The sequence below is a fragment of the Anastrepha ludens genome, chromosome 4, assembly GCF_028408465.1.
Source record: "Anastrepha ludens isolate Willacy chromosome 4, idAnaLude1.1, whole genome shotgun sequence".
Lineage (NCBI taxonomy): Eukaryota > Metazoa > Arthropoda > Insecta > Diptera > Tephritidae > Anastrepha > Anastrepha ludens.
The window spans coordinates 93,147,199-93,161,067 of NC_071500.1; the positions used below are offsets into that span (position 1 = coordinate 93,147,199).

The 13,869-nt window shown below is 35.7% G+C and overlaps 1 protein-coding gene across 1 annotated transcript in view; it reads left to right on the forward strand.

Annotated features, from left to right (window-relative positions):
- The first annotated feature begins 563 nt into the window (after positions 1–563).
- The window catches only part of LOC128860192 (battenin), a 36,049-nt gene continuing 22,743 nt past the window's right edge, over positions 564–13,869 (forward strand). The window contains exon 1 of the mRNA XM_054097504.1: positions 564–606. The gene's annotated coding sequence lies outside the window, so the exon portion shown is untranslated. The remainder of the gene's footprint in view (positions 607–13,869) is intronic.

A 13,869-nucleotide genomic window follows, 5' to 3' on the forward strand; every position in this document is an offset into this window, starting at 1 on the left:
AGTTAGTTGATAAACTGACAAATGAAAAGGCTCTGCACATTCTAACTTCTCATCGTGTTGTTGAGCTCCTAAACATTTCATTCGGGTTCTGGGTAATGCAGGGCAAGAAAATACAGGTGTTTGTTTTTTGTCGACGGGTGTACTTATAAACCTAATTCGTATATACTTTTATAGTAGTTTTAGCAAAAATTTCGTTTAAGCAGTTGCACTGCTGTGATCTTCATGCACAAACTTACTGCCTTAACTACCCTGTAGGGAAATCTATCTATCTTTTAGTGAGCTAAGAATCAGAACTACTTGCGGGACTTTTGAAACTCAAAATGAGTGAATCCTCTGCAATGATTCAGCAACCCTTTTAGAGATAGCCAAACCCCATATCCGCACGCAACTACTTTCACTTGCCTTAACGCATTGAGCACCAAGCGGATTTAACGATAAAAAGGTCGGATTTTCCTCGCAGGGTAAATAATTTTTATTAATTTTTATTAGTATATACTCGTATATGTGAATATATTCTAAGCCGTGTTAAACCGTATTTAATTGTATTGTATTTTTTGAAGTTACTTAGTCGTGCTTGTTAAGTCAGTAGATTTAGTTGAGCGTAGAGTGAGTGTAAATTATTTAAGTGTTTATTTAATACTATACACATTCATATGTATACGAATATATGCTAATAAATATGTTTCGTTATTCTCGAAAAATGAGTAAGAGTTATTTATAAATATTACTTAGACTTGTCATAAATTCTGTGACAAATTTTACAATGCATACGGCGGGAAAAAATTCGCAGAAAAAAGTTCCTTTATTTTTGCTTTTGTTCATATGCATTGTCTACTCATATATTAAGGCCAATTGAGTACTGAAGGTGGCGCCATTAAAAAACAGTTACTTTACTCTGAATACAAAAGAAACAAAAGTAGGAGAAATTAAATGTTTGTGAAAATTCAGTGAATGTCTTGGTAATATTGTGATTTGTGGCATTATTAGGTGCGCAACTAAGTTCTCGCTGTTTGTGAATAGATGCCGCCAGCAGTGTGTTTTAGTCGATTCTAACATAACTTAAACATCATAAACTAAGCTTAGACATATGGTAAACAAACTGTTCCCACACATTAGTGATTTTGTTTTGGTATCAAATACTTTTGGTTTTGTGAAATTGTCTGATTTTGTGCCGAATAATCGTCATTTGCGGGAGGTGTTGATTTTCCTCTTTCATTCGAAAAAAATGGCGGCTGAAGCGCATCGAGAGCTATTATAGAGATGCTGCTTTAAGTGAAACAACGTGCCGAGATTGGTTCCATTGCTTCAAAGACGGTGATTTTAATGTTGACGACCGTCCGCGTAAGGAAGGTCTAAAACCTTCGAAGATGCTGAATTGGAGGCGTTGCTCGTTTGCAGATGCGCAATGCAGGCGCAATGCCATCCGATTATGACCTGTTCCGATCGATGGCACATGGTCTAGCTGGCCAGCAGTTCCATTCATATGAAGGCTTCGAAAATGGCTTGATCCGTGGATAGCCTCAAAAGATGAACAGTTTTACGGCGACGGTATACGAGATCTACCAGAAAGATGGGGAAAAGTAGAAGGCAGCAATGGGCAATACTTTCAAAAAAACAGCGTTTTTATGGAGAAGACGCTGTGGCTAGAAAGTATGTATGTGTGCGGATAATTTCTTATTTTTGGTTTTTTCCATTGCTTTCACCTACTCTTCTTCTTCGCAAACAAGTAATTCCCCTTCCTTTTACTTGTTTATTCATGGACTCTTACGACACGGCGAATTCGAAAGGGGCAATCTGCTTCCCTATCATTCTTGCTCATAAATTATACTCAGTTTCGTGGCAAATTTCGCTTGCTAGCAATGGAGTGAGCAACGAAGGAAAATCGGATTGCCGTGATTGCATTACATAAATGTGGTAAAAGTGCGAGGAAGATTTACGCATTGCTGAACAAACTTAATATTTCTGGAATGTTTGTTCACCGCACAATCAATCGTTTTTCCCAAACGTCTGAAGTGACAGGCAGAAAAAGAAGTGGTCGTTCTCGCGTGGTTCAAACCAGTGCAACCATAAAAGCCATTCGAGAAAGAATTCACAGAAATCCCCTTAGAAAGCTGAAAATCATATTCAGGGATTTCTTTGATCAGTGATTTAGACCTCATCCATGCCAAGACTATGTAATTAGGGAAGATCTCCATACGAAAACCTTCCGTTCCTCAACTGGTCATCTTTTGAGAAGGCGCTTGAAGAAAATTAGACTCCAGGCTCCAACATTTTCGACGCTTAGGGTTATCATAATAGATCCTTTTGTCATCGACAGTGACGATGCGATGAAGAAAACCTTTTCTTTTTTTCTTCTTTTTCTCTCGATATCCGTCTCCTGTTACCTGCTTTCTGGACCATTCCCATCGCGTGCAAATGTTTACCGACGGAATGATCTGTCAACATCCAACTCTTTAGACACATCATCAAGGGCATTCTTTTAATTTTCGGTACTTTTCCCTAAGTAATGTGGAAAAAGGCGCTTACACGGCAAATAATTGTCGTTTATAAAATAAAGTTAATGAAAAAGAAAAGTAAAACTTGACAAACTAGAAACTTTAGTGCTCAGTAACAGGAACAGCTTTAAGGGGACATTCATTATTATCACCAACCTGCTAATCTTTTCAACATACTTAAGTATGTTTCTTAATTTATGAAGTGCATACTTAATAGCCGTAATATTACGGACGCACTTGCGTATGCGTTATCGCTATCGCTGATTGATTAGCTGACCCTGCGTCCAAGATATCCAAGTACGAAAATATGTATGATGGCGTTTGCTTATCGATAAACTCTTAAAAAATTCAAGCTGTTAAATTATCAAAAAAAAAAATAATTAAAAATGTTTGCTCTCGTTTTATGGAGTGAGCACGTGCTGGTTCTCTGACGCGCTCAACAACTTTTTACGATGGCTTGAATAAATATGCGGATAAAAAAAAGGAAACAATACCATTAAAATCGAATGTTATAAATAATCATTTAGCAGAATACGATTTGAGACTACAATTCTAGTATTTGCCCTTAACCCTGCCGAAGCCGTTGATTTTTCTAAGTTATTCACTTAAAGCATCCAAAGAGCGAATGGCGAGTGTTTTACGACTGAAATGAGCGCTAGAATGTGTCGTTTTCTTACAACGACTGCTAATTTGGTCTGAATTGGAATAGAAATGTGAAAAAGAAACTTCCAAATTAAAAAAAAAAAATTCGGCAAATTAACGCTCTGCGGGGCCATCAAAGTGACGTTTGCGGGTGGGCCACATTCAAGGCGATTGCACTAGAGCAGCTGATTTTGCTATTCATTGTCCATATTAGGTCTATTCATGTAAAAATTATCCAGTAACTTAATTTCCGAGTATTCGCTCTCATAGAGAAAAATATCAAAAAAAAGTACATGCACGCAAAACTAGTAATAAATTGCAAGTTTTACGAGCACCTGATTAAATTTTTAGCGGGGAAAATCACAAAAAAAAAGATTTTCAGTTGAGCTACCTCGTATTAAATTAAAAAAAAAATATATAAATAAAATAAATCTAATAAAATGCAAAATAATGAGTTAGGCGCCACTTGATTTTATTTGTTCCATTTCAACATCCCTGTCAGATGAAGAACATTCCATTGAAATTGATATTTGAATAGGTCGAGCCAAGGAGCACCAAGAGATTTGGAAACTCCTAAAATACGCAGGCTAAAAAGCCCATTGTATTTGAAGCTCTGGAAAGAGGGTAGATAGTCAAGGAGGGAAGGAGAAAAGTATCAGAGCAAGAGATAGGGAAGAATAGAGACAGAGATAGAGATAGTTAGTCCTGTGAGAATTTTCCAGATTCTTTGGCAATACCCTCCCTGTAAATACCCTCCAGTTTTAGAAAACGAATATTACTCATTCTCACGACATCGGAACCCAAAACTCGTAGCCGAGCTCTAGTAAAGGCTGCACACTCACAGAGAAAGTTCTCAGTGCTATCCGCCTCCTCCAAGCACGACAGGCACATTGGGTCCTCAATAATTGCATTGGTGGTCATATGCTGACCCCATGGGTTGTGTCCTGTAATAATACCGACTATCAACCGAACTCTTCCCTTTCAAGTAATTGTATTGTTGTGGAATCATAGCTTTCTTCTTTGCTTCCAAAAGGTACCTTCAATGCCTTTCGATTCGTATTTCAGAAACTGCAGCAACGGTAACTGGAGACTGTGCTTTAGAAGCACATTGGCCGCTTTCTATTTAATATATGGCTTCAAATAAACTTTATAAATTTTTTTTAAATATATTTACTTAAATTTTCCATTTTAATCACTATTTTTATTTAAATTTAGCATTTTGACTCAATTCCAAAATCAAATTTTAATTCGAGTTTATTTTTACATGCGACCAGCTGTTTTTCTGATTTGCAAATTCTTACAAGTAAAAATGTATCCATTAAAAACTTGGAACTTCCCCTCAAAATGAAATGTAATTTCAATCTCTCACTTTTTCTTTCCCCTCCTTTGCAAGTTTTTTTGCATGCATGAACACCAAACTATTTGTGTAAAAATTGTTACAAATTATTTGCTTCATGAACAGACCTATTGTCAAAGTGGACTGCTTCTGCATGGAAATTTTGACAGCCAGAACGCAAAATACAATAACAAAGCACATGTAAATACTGCTGTTGATAAAATGTTAACACTTTTACAAACTCTCCTTGACCTCATCTTAGTTTAAGAGAATGCGGAGAAAATTGCATGCCGTTTCTGCCATTATTGGCGAGTTACAGCTATGACGGGGAAACAGCCTAAGTTAGGTAACAAGAGCAGGCAATGTCTCATTGCCCTGTAAAAGCAACTGCAGTTTTGAATCCAGTCCATTGAGCTGATCTTTTCGTTTTCTCTACTTTTCGGTCTTTTCTACAATTTGACTGCCCTCTCGCAAATTATGGCTACCTTAGTTGAATTTCTTCTTCTGCGGCCAGCCATTGAATTTACTTCCAAAAATTGTCCAATGAACACAAAAAGCGATATTACTAAATAAGGTAGGTAGGTGAAATGGTTGAAGTGCCAGTCTGACACTCCTCAAGTAGCACTAAAGCTCCGTTTTGATACCATTATGAGGCCTCCAACAGGCAGATATCTACAGCCAGTCAGAGCTGTTGATATAATGGAGGAGCTTGATTGGATTTAGGTTAGCGCACTGCCCCAGGCTGTCAAAGAAATGAGCGCTCAGTGACCTTAGTCGTCTAGCTGCCGTACATTTACAGATAAAGTGCTCAACAGTCTCCTTCTTTGAAAGGTCCCCATAGCTTCTGCAATGGGGGTTAAATGGTAACCCTAGCTTTTCTGCGTGTGTGCCGTTTGTCCCGTGACGGGTAAACGCAGCTAAGAGTTTGGTAGTTGAATGACGAGGTATAAGTTTGCTGTAAACTATGTGAGTAAATCAAATTCCCAATTTGCCAAAAATCGCGTAAACCTAACCCATATCAGTTAGGAAATACATACATATATACACATACATACATACATACATATATAACTATGTAGTCAAATTGGTTTATATGTTCTATTTATAAACCATTGTCTGGATTTTTTCCATAGAATATTTTACTTTAAATTCACGCGATCACCACGCTTGATTGCCCGAATGTGATAAGTTATAGTAGAGTCCCTTGTTATGATTTCCATAAGAAAAATTAGGTTGCTAAGCCGATTAAATTGCCATTGGGCAAAGGTTTTTTCCTGATAATTAAGCAGATACCATTAGCAGGGGGCTTATCAATAAATGGAAAGCTTTCAGTTGTTTCTTTTTTTAAATAATTCATCAGCATGATTTAATTCATCAGTATTTCAAATATAAACCCTCTACTCCGCCCACAGCTCTTGATCGCTGACTTGGTGCTGGTCTTGGCTAACTGCCTTGACTAATATTAACCAGGGACCGAAAATAATCATTCAATTGAATTTCCCTGAATTCAATTTAAGCAATTTTCAATGAAAAAAATCAAAATCATCCAAATATCGTAGAATGGTTTCAAATATATATTAGTTTGGGGAAAAAGAAATACATTATTTTCTTGGTAGACGGCTGTAGTCAAGGCGAATCTATTAAAGGTGTTGGTAAATCAGCTGAGTTGTTGTTTTTTTTCTTTCGCAGTGTCCATATGGCTGTCACCTCAGAATGAAACAAGGCGAATTTATTATTTGTTTTTAGAACATTGTTGTTGGCATAGTGACGCCACCTTAGATGAGTGCGCCTTGACTGTAGTGATCGATATAAAAAAATATAGTTGTGAGTTACGGGGTGTAAGGAATAGAAGTCAACAAAGAGAAAATTCGGAACATTTTACAATTTTTCTTTGATAAAGGCGAAAATGCAAGCCAGGCCGCTGAAATTGTGAATGGTGTTTATGGTGCCGATTCTGCACAGCTCGCCGACAATTTCGATAAAATCACAGAAATAATGGAAGTTGACGGGCATGTAAAGAGTCTTAGCATCGCCCAGCAGCTACAGATCGAGCATAAAACAGTTTTAAGCCAGACACGCAAAAATTTTAGACAAAAATAATGAATTTCTTCTGCCCCAAACTAATATATTTGTGTACATGTTTTTTGATGTTCTTTATGAATATTTTGCGATTTAAAAATTTATGAGCGATATCTAATATATAAAAAATATTATTAATAATTCTATTTCGATTTTTAAGCAATCGTTCGGAAAATGCAAATCTTATATCCACTTATAGTTTTTTGACCAAAAATAAAACTTATTTTTCGAATGTTGGTTTTACGCTTTGAAATAAAATAAGATTTCCTACTTTTTTAATCAGAAATATTCATAATTCCTTGAGTTTTTTTTTGATCAGAAATATTCATTACTTTTTTCAATTTTAACTTTTTCGTCAAAAATAGTGATTTTTTTAGTTATAATTTTTTATTGATAATAAAACTCACTGCTTGAGCGTAATTATTGCTCTCAGTTATAAAAACTAGTTTTTAAGTTTTATTTAATTTATTTTTTTGCAGCTTGAAAAACTCAAAATACTGCACCTCACCTATACTCATCTCGACTCACTTCAATAGCAGTCAGCTCAACTAACCCCACTACAGTTCTCCTTATGCATGCACATACAAGGTGGCGCAAAATTAATCATCCTATTTTGTTTTTGAATATTTATTTTACTCAATAAAACAATACAAATTTGAACGATGTTAACCTTTATTGTGACCTTTATGCGCTTCTTTGCTTACATACATACAAGGTGGCGCAAAATCAATTATTCAATTTTGGGTTTGAATAAATTGTTTACTATATAAAAAAAGAGTTTGAGTCATGGAAATGTTTATTTGGACCATAACGCGTTTCATTATATGCATACATACAAGGTGGCGCAAAGTTAATCATTCAATTTTTTTTAAATAACTTTTTTACTAAATAAAAACGAAATTATTTTGAGTGATATTATTATTATTTTGATCTTTACGTGCTGCATTTTTTACATAAATACAAGCTGGCGTAAAGTTAATCTTTCAATTTTCTTTTTGAATAACTTTTTTACTAAATAAAAACAAAATTATTTTGAGTTATGGAAATCTTTATTTTGACCTTTACGCCCTCCATTACTTGCATATAAACAAGGTGGCGCAAAATTAATCATTCTATTTTATTTTTGAATAACTTTTTCGCTATATAAAAAACTACTTTGAGTCATGGAAATCTTTATTTTGACCCTTAAATAAAAACGAAATTTCTTTGACTGGTGGAAATCTTTATTTTGCCCTTTCCGCGCTCCATTTTGTCTAGTCTGTTTGTTACTACAGCTGTCTAATTCAAAAGTGTCAGATATGATTGACGTACGATTAGGGTGATTAATTTTGCGCCACCTTGTATATATACCTCAAGTACATTTCATAACTATAGCAAAGGAACTTATTGACAAATTCCCCCAATTTATTTATTTATTATTTTAAATTTTAATATAGTAAAGCTTTCTTAATTTGGACACTTGCGGTGCAGCACTCTTTATTTAACTTAGATGAATGACCAAATTATAAATAAATGATTTTTTCATACTTTACTGACCTTATTTTAAAAACTAAATAAGTGAAGTTGTTCGTCGAATTCAACAGTTACAGTCATTTTTTTATAGCAAATCTATAAAATTTCGCGAGAATGGTTAAAAATGCTGCAGCACTGCAAATTTCGATGGTGGGAACACCATCTCAGTACTGCCCCACTAAAAGAAGATGCCCCAAAAAAGAAAGATGTTACAATAATGGGTGTCACCTCGCACCAGGAAGAAAAAAACATAAAAATCCCTTAGGCGCGTTCAACGCTCATCAAAAAGCAAAAGAAGAATTTATTTTCATCTGTGATTGTCAACAATTTTCCCCACTTGAATGCGCCTCTCTTGCGCACCTAAATATCTTTATTGTTGTTTTATAAATAAATGCTAACAATTCGTAATTTGTTGTTATTTTGCCAACTGTTACTTGTTTTTTCGTTTATTTATAACCACCCCTTTTTCTACTCTTACACCCGAGGCGCTTTACTTTCGTAGAAAACGTGCTCATATGCGTACGCAGCAAAACATATGTATGTATGCATCAAGTGTGTATGTATGTATGTGCATATCTACAAGTATTTTTGATTTGAAAACAATACTGTGCGGAATTGTACTCGTGACAGATCGTTTTGCCTCTTCAAGTCGGCCGATTGAGTATTTCATTGTTTCTTATTATTGTAAATGACTTTTAATTGTATGTAGAGTGCGTGTGTCATGTATATATGTGTGTGTGTGCGTATGCTTTTCTTACATAAACATTTTGTGCTCGTTCTGCAGCATGTGCGATTGCAGTGCTGTTTCTTCAAATGATCGGCTGTTTCTTGGCACGTGAATCTCAGCCAATGATCTGGGCAAAGTAGACTGCGTACATGACTAGCACTCTGGGTGTACGAGTATGCAATATATTTCTTAATGGTTTTTATTTGTGGTTTTTATTTATTTAATTGTTATCTTCGCTGGGCGGTTGTTATTTTGAACTTTGCACAGTATAGTTGGCTCATTTCGTATGCGGTGTCACTGAGATGCCTCGCGCCCATAAATAGATCAACAGATAGGATTGTTTTTCAGCAGATTTTAGTATTTTATTGAACCCATTTGAGGATATCTTTAGATCTCGCGATGTTAAATAAGGCCGGGCTGATAAGGCTCGATTAGCCACCGATGCGATTCCATGTCAAGCGATCCAAGTATTTAGGATATTGTCTTATTTTTTTCTGAAAATTGATTTATCTATAGATTTAAGTGAATAAAGAAGTAAACCGAAAAAAATGATAATTTCGAAATGTGAGAAAAAAATTTTCTTAAACATGAGTTTTTAAATAAACAGCTGGATTTTTTTTAAATAGCTGAGACACTTCTGAAAAAATGTAACAATTTTTAGTTGTATTCAACGTTGAAAATTTTGGTACAGATTTTTTTAAAGTGAACTATTTTCAGATGTTTTCCACATTCAAGCTTTTTTTCTGATAATTAAGGATGGTTTGAGAAACCAATTTTACTTTTTGACTCACAATGTTTCGTATTTTTTTATATTTTTTTTTTTAATTTTTGTCATTTATAAAAAGTTTACTTTTCTACTCAAAATTTTTGGGAGCTTTTTTCGTAATTTTCGGAAAACACTCCCTCAAATTTTTTATAGTCGGCAAATCTGGAGCCAAGGAAACAAAAATGATATAATATTCTCAAATAAAGGGTGATTAATTTAAAGGTATCGGATCTTAAATTGAAATAAAAAAAAAAAATTCAAATTGATTGGGCAATTTTTATTATGTTTCTGTAGAACGTTTCATAACATTAATTTTTTTAGGATAAACCCTTTCAAATGTTGGACGCAAATGCGCCAAAATTCGGCCATCCGTAAACACCATTCTTAACTCGCTGAAGGACTTCGGTCGGCATCTTGTGAATAACTTTAGTAATGTTGATTTTCAATGCCTTCCATGCCCCCACAAGTAAAATTAGAAATGTGTGATATCACACGATCTTGGTGGCCAATCCAATGGCCAATGCCGAGAGATAAATTGCTCACCGAAACGACGATGCAGTAAATCCATTGTTGCACAGGATGTATGACAAGTAGCGCCGTTTTGTTGGAACAAAAAGTCGTTTATCATGCCGCGATAGCATTCATCATTCACTGTGACTTTGGCCCTGGCCTCGTCTTTGAAGAAATATTTGCCGATGACTCCTCCAGTCCACAGGCCGCACCAAACGGTTGTTTCCAATGGATGCTCTTGAATTTCTTTGGGTTGCTCTTCAGTCCAAATATGGTAATGTTGCTTTTTGATGTAGTCATTAAGCCAAAAATGGGTCTCACCGCTGAACAAAACTCGCGTGCCAAAATGCGGATGGCCACTTTTCACATAGTGTCGATTTTCGTAATTGTACGATTTGTAAACGTTGTTGAGGAGTAGGTCTTTCCATGATGAAATATGAATGAATCCTGAAACAATTATGTATTTAGTTTGGCAGTAGGCACGTGTGATCTGTCAAAAAAAAACCCTATTGGAAAAAGTCCTCCAATCAGAGCACTCTTTACATGCAACGAAAATTGTCTGCCTTGAAGCGAATCGAACTATAACCTTCTTATAAAAAATTTGTAAATTTGTACTAGGCTTGGTAGATAATTGCAAAGCAGAGCCATCACTGGCCGAAAAAAAGCTCACACGCAGAAATCTTTACACAAATAGATCCTAACTTTTTATATGGCGCATGCATAGGCGATGTGAAATAAAGATAAAAATGCGCTAGAAGCATTCGGGAGAATTATTTAACTCACGATCTACGACCTTGTGGGTGGAATTTAAAATGACATGGAAGACCTTTGTAATAACCCCAGCTTTGTAAATAGCCTAAACATACGACGAGAGCTTAAATAGGCTGCTAAAAAACCGTCAATTCGTCTCAAATGCGCATAGCTCATGACAAAACCTCTCAAGGGAGAGAATTTGCCTGCTTTGCATTCGTTGAGTGTGGCCTTATCATGATCGAATTCATAATTTTCTCGCCGCATTATTTGTTGTTTTAGAATCGATTACGGAAAATGTAGAGAACAAAGAAAAGGCAACTAATCTAGCACTATTTTCGGCTCAACCACGATGAAGTAGCCGAATTATTCTCACCAACCAATTTTCCGTATATTTTCCGAGTCAATGAACTCAATGAACTTCATTTAACTTCAATAAGTAATTACTTACTCAATGCTTCAAGTCACTACTTAACCCTCTAGTACCCAAGACCGCCTGTACACGGCCTAAGTTTATTTCACGCTTATTCCCTTTTAAAATACCATTTCGTTACTTTTTAAACTCTTTTTAATTCCGGAAAGTCCCAAAATTATTGCTGATGCATTTGCAGCAGCGTCTTATTTTTTAATCAGCCGTCATAGTCATTTGAAGTCGGAAAATAGTGAAAAGCGGTCAAATTAATTATTCTGCAAAAGTGGTGTATTTTAAAAATTAAATAAAAATATTAGAAGTGTATTTAGCTTATAATAAAAATTATCATAGTGTTGCTGGTTGTGTTCAAAATATGAAAGTTAAAAATAATAACAAAAAAAAAGTGTTTCCTGTATTTTATAAGCCTTTGAAGACAGCCCGTCTAGAGGCGGTCCTGGGATAACTCGGAATAAATAACACTATGCGGTAAGTTTGAAATTTTGATATTTTTAGAGGGGGGCTAAGCTTAAAGTTTTGGTTTTTTAGAAATGGATCAACGACAAAAGTCTAAATTATCATCCCTCAATGATGAAGATATTGCAACATTTTTGGATTTACTAGAAATCGGCGATGATACAGACGTGGAAGAAGATTTCGAAGATCTTTTAGACGAAAATGTGGACGATGCAGAATTATCTATCGACACTGGAATTGACAAGGTGATTAACAGGGCGGTAAATTTGTCAGATTCTATGCTGGAATCAGAAGTGTGTGTCAATTTATGTACATGTTGTCAATTTATGTCTCGTTGATCATTTCAATAACAGGTTTCAGTCCATTCCGATGACTCAACGTTTATGTGACGATGAACAAATGTGCGCACCGAAGATGAGGACTTTCCTTCGACAATATCTGCCAGATAAACCACATAAATGGGGTATAAAACTCTTCGTTTTGTGTGACTCCTTCGGATTTTGCTATAACTTCGAAATATATTGCGGCGCAGGAGACAATGCTGTTCTGACTGATACACCAGATCTTGGGGCATCAGCGAATGTGGTGTTCCGATTTTCCCGTAATATTCCAGATTTTAAAAACCATATAACATATTTCGACAACTATTACACGTCACTTCCATTTCTGGTTTATCTAAAATCACGCGGAATACATTCGCTGGGAACTATTCGTTCAAATCGAATTCCGAATTGCAAACTTCCGACAGATCTTGATCTCAGGAAACAACCCCGTGGATATTCAACTGAATTTTGTGGATCTGCTTTAGGAGTTGACATTTCTTTATCAGTTTGGAAGGACAATAAAATAGTGTGACTCGCATCGAGTTACGCAGGCGAAAAGCCCTTCCAGAATGAAACAAATGTTATAATTAAGGTGTCGCGGTTCGTCCGCTCAGAAAAAAAATTTGTTGATGTCGATTGCCCCAATGTAGTCCGTGAATATAATAGTCATATATGGGGGGCGTCGACCTCATGGATGGACTAATTGGGCGATATAAGATTCCGGTAAAGAGCAATAAGTACACAAACCGACTTTTTAATCACCTGTTTGATATGGCCATGGTAAACGCTTATGTTTTGTTCAGAAGAATTAACAAGATTGACACGCATGCTAGGCAGTACCAACTGCCGAACTTCCGGGCAGAGATCGCATACGTACTATGCAAACAACAATATTCTTCAATACCAAGAGCTCCAGGTCGTCCATGACAAACTCCTCAAGTAAAATTTACTGGAAGAAAAGCTTACTTACCTCCTGACGACGTTCGCTACGACGGAGTTGGACATTTTGCAAAGTTTTTATCACGCACCGGTAAAAAAAGGTGCGAATATCCTGGCTGCACCTCCGAAACTCAAATCGTGTGCCGAAAATGGAATCTGAATCTTTGTTTTTCCCAGCAAAAGGACTGCTTTCACAATTTTCACCATAAATAATTTGCACCAACTGCCTATTTATGCTCAAAAGCATGCCTTTCTTTTGTAGACATTTTTCTAAAACTATTTGAAATAAGACTGACTGTTTGTTTTGTATTGATTTCTGTTAAAAACTTTCTGTTTTGTTCAATAAAAGTACGTAATACACTGAATTTGCAAGTTTTTCATTTAGATTTTTTTGGCGTTCTTTCCCAAAGCCGCCTGCAGGCGGGGTAAGGTTTTATCCCTATATAATCGGATCAAGGAACAAAATTTCACTTTCTTGATAAAGAACCTATAATTTTACATAATCCCCACCCAAAGCAATTTTTTTCATTCAAAAATAAAATTTGGGCACTAGAGGGTTAAAGGTTCTGAACGCTGTATACGATGTTGAAAATGAGTAAGAAAAAAAAAATTCATTAAAAACAAGCATTTAAAGGCCTTGCTATCAAAAACTAAACACGCGATTCCATATAATTACGGTAGCCGTGAAATGTGATGGGCACCAACAAAAAACCCATACCGATAAACATTCGACTCAAACGCAACTACTCTTCAATACTTGAATGTACTCGCAAACGCACACTCATAATAGCCTTTGGCTTTGCTTAATAATGTGCTTGTACAAAAACTTATAGATATAATGGCAAACAAGTTTCAAATTTGAGAGGCTTGAGCGCGTCGTCGTTATATTTAAAGTCGTTTTTGT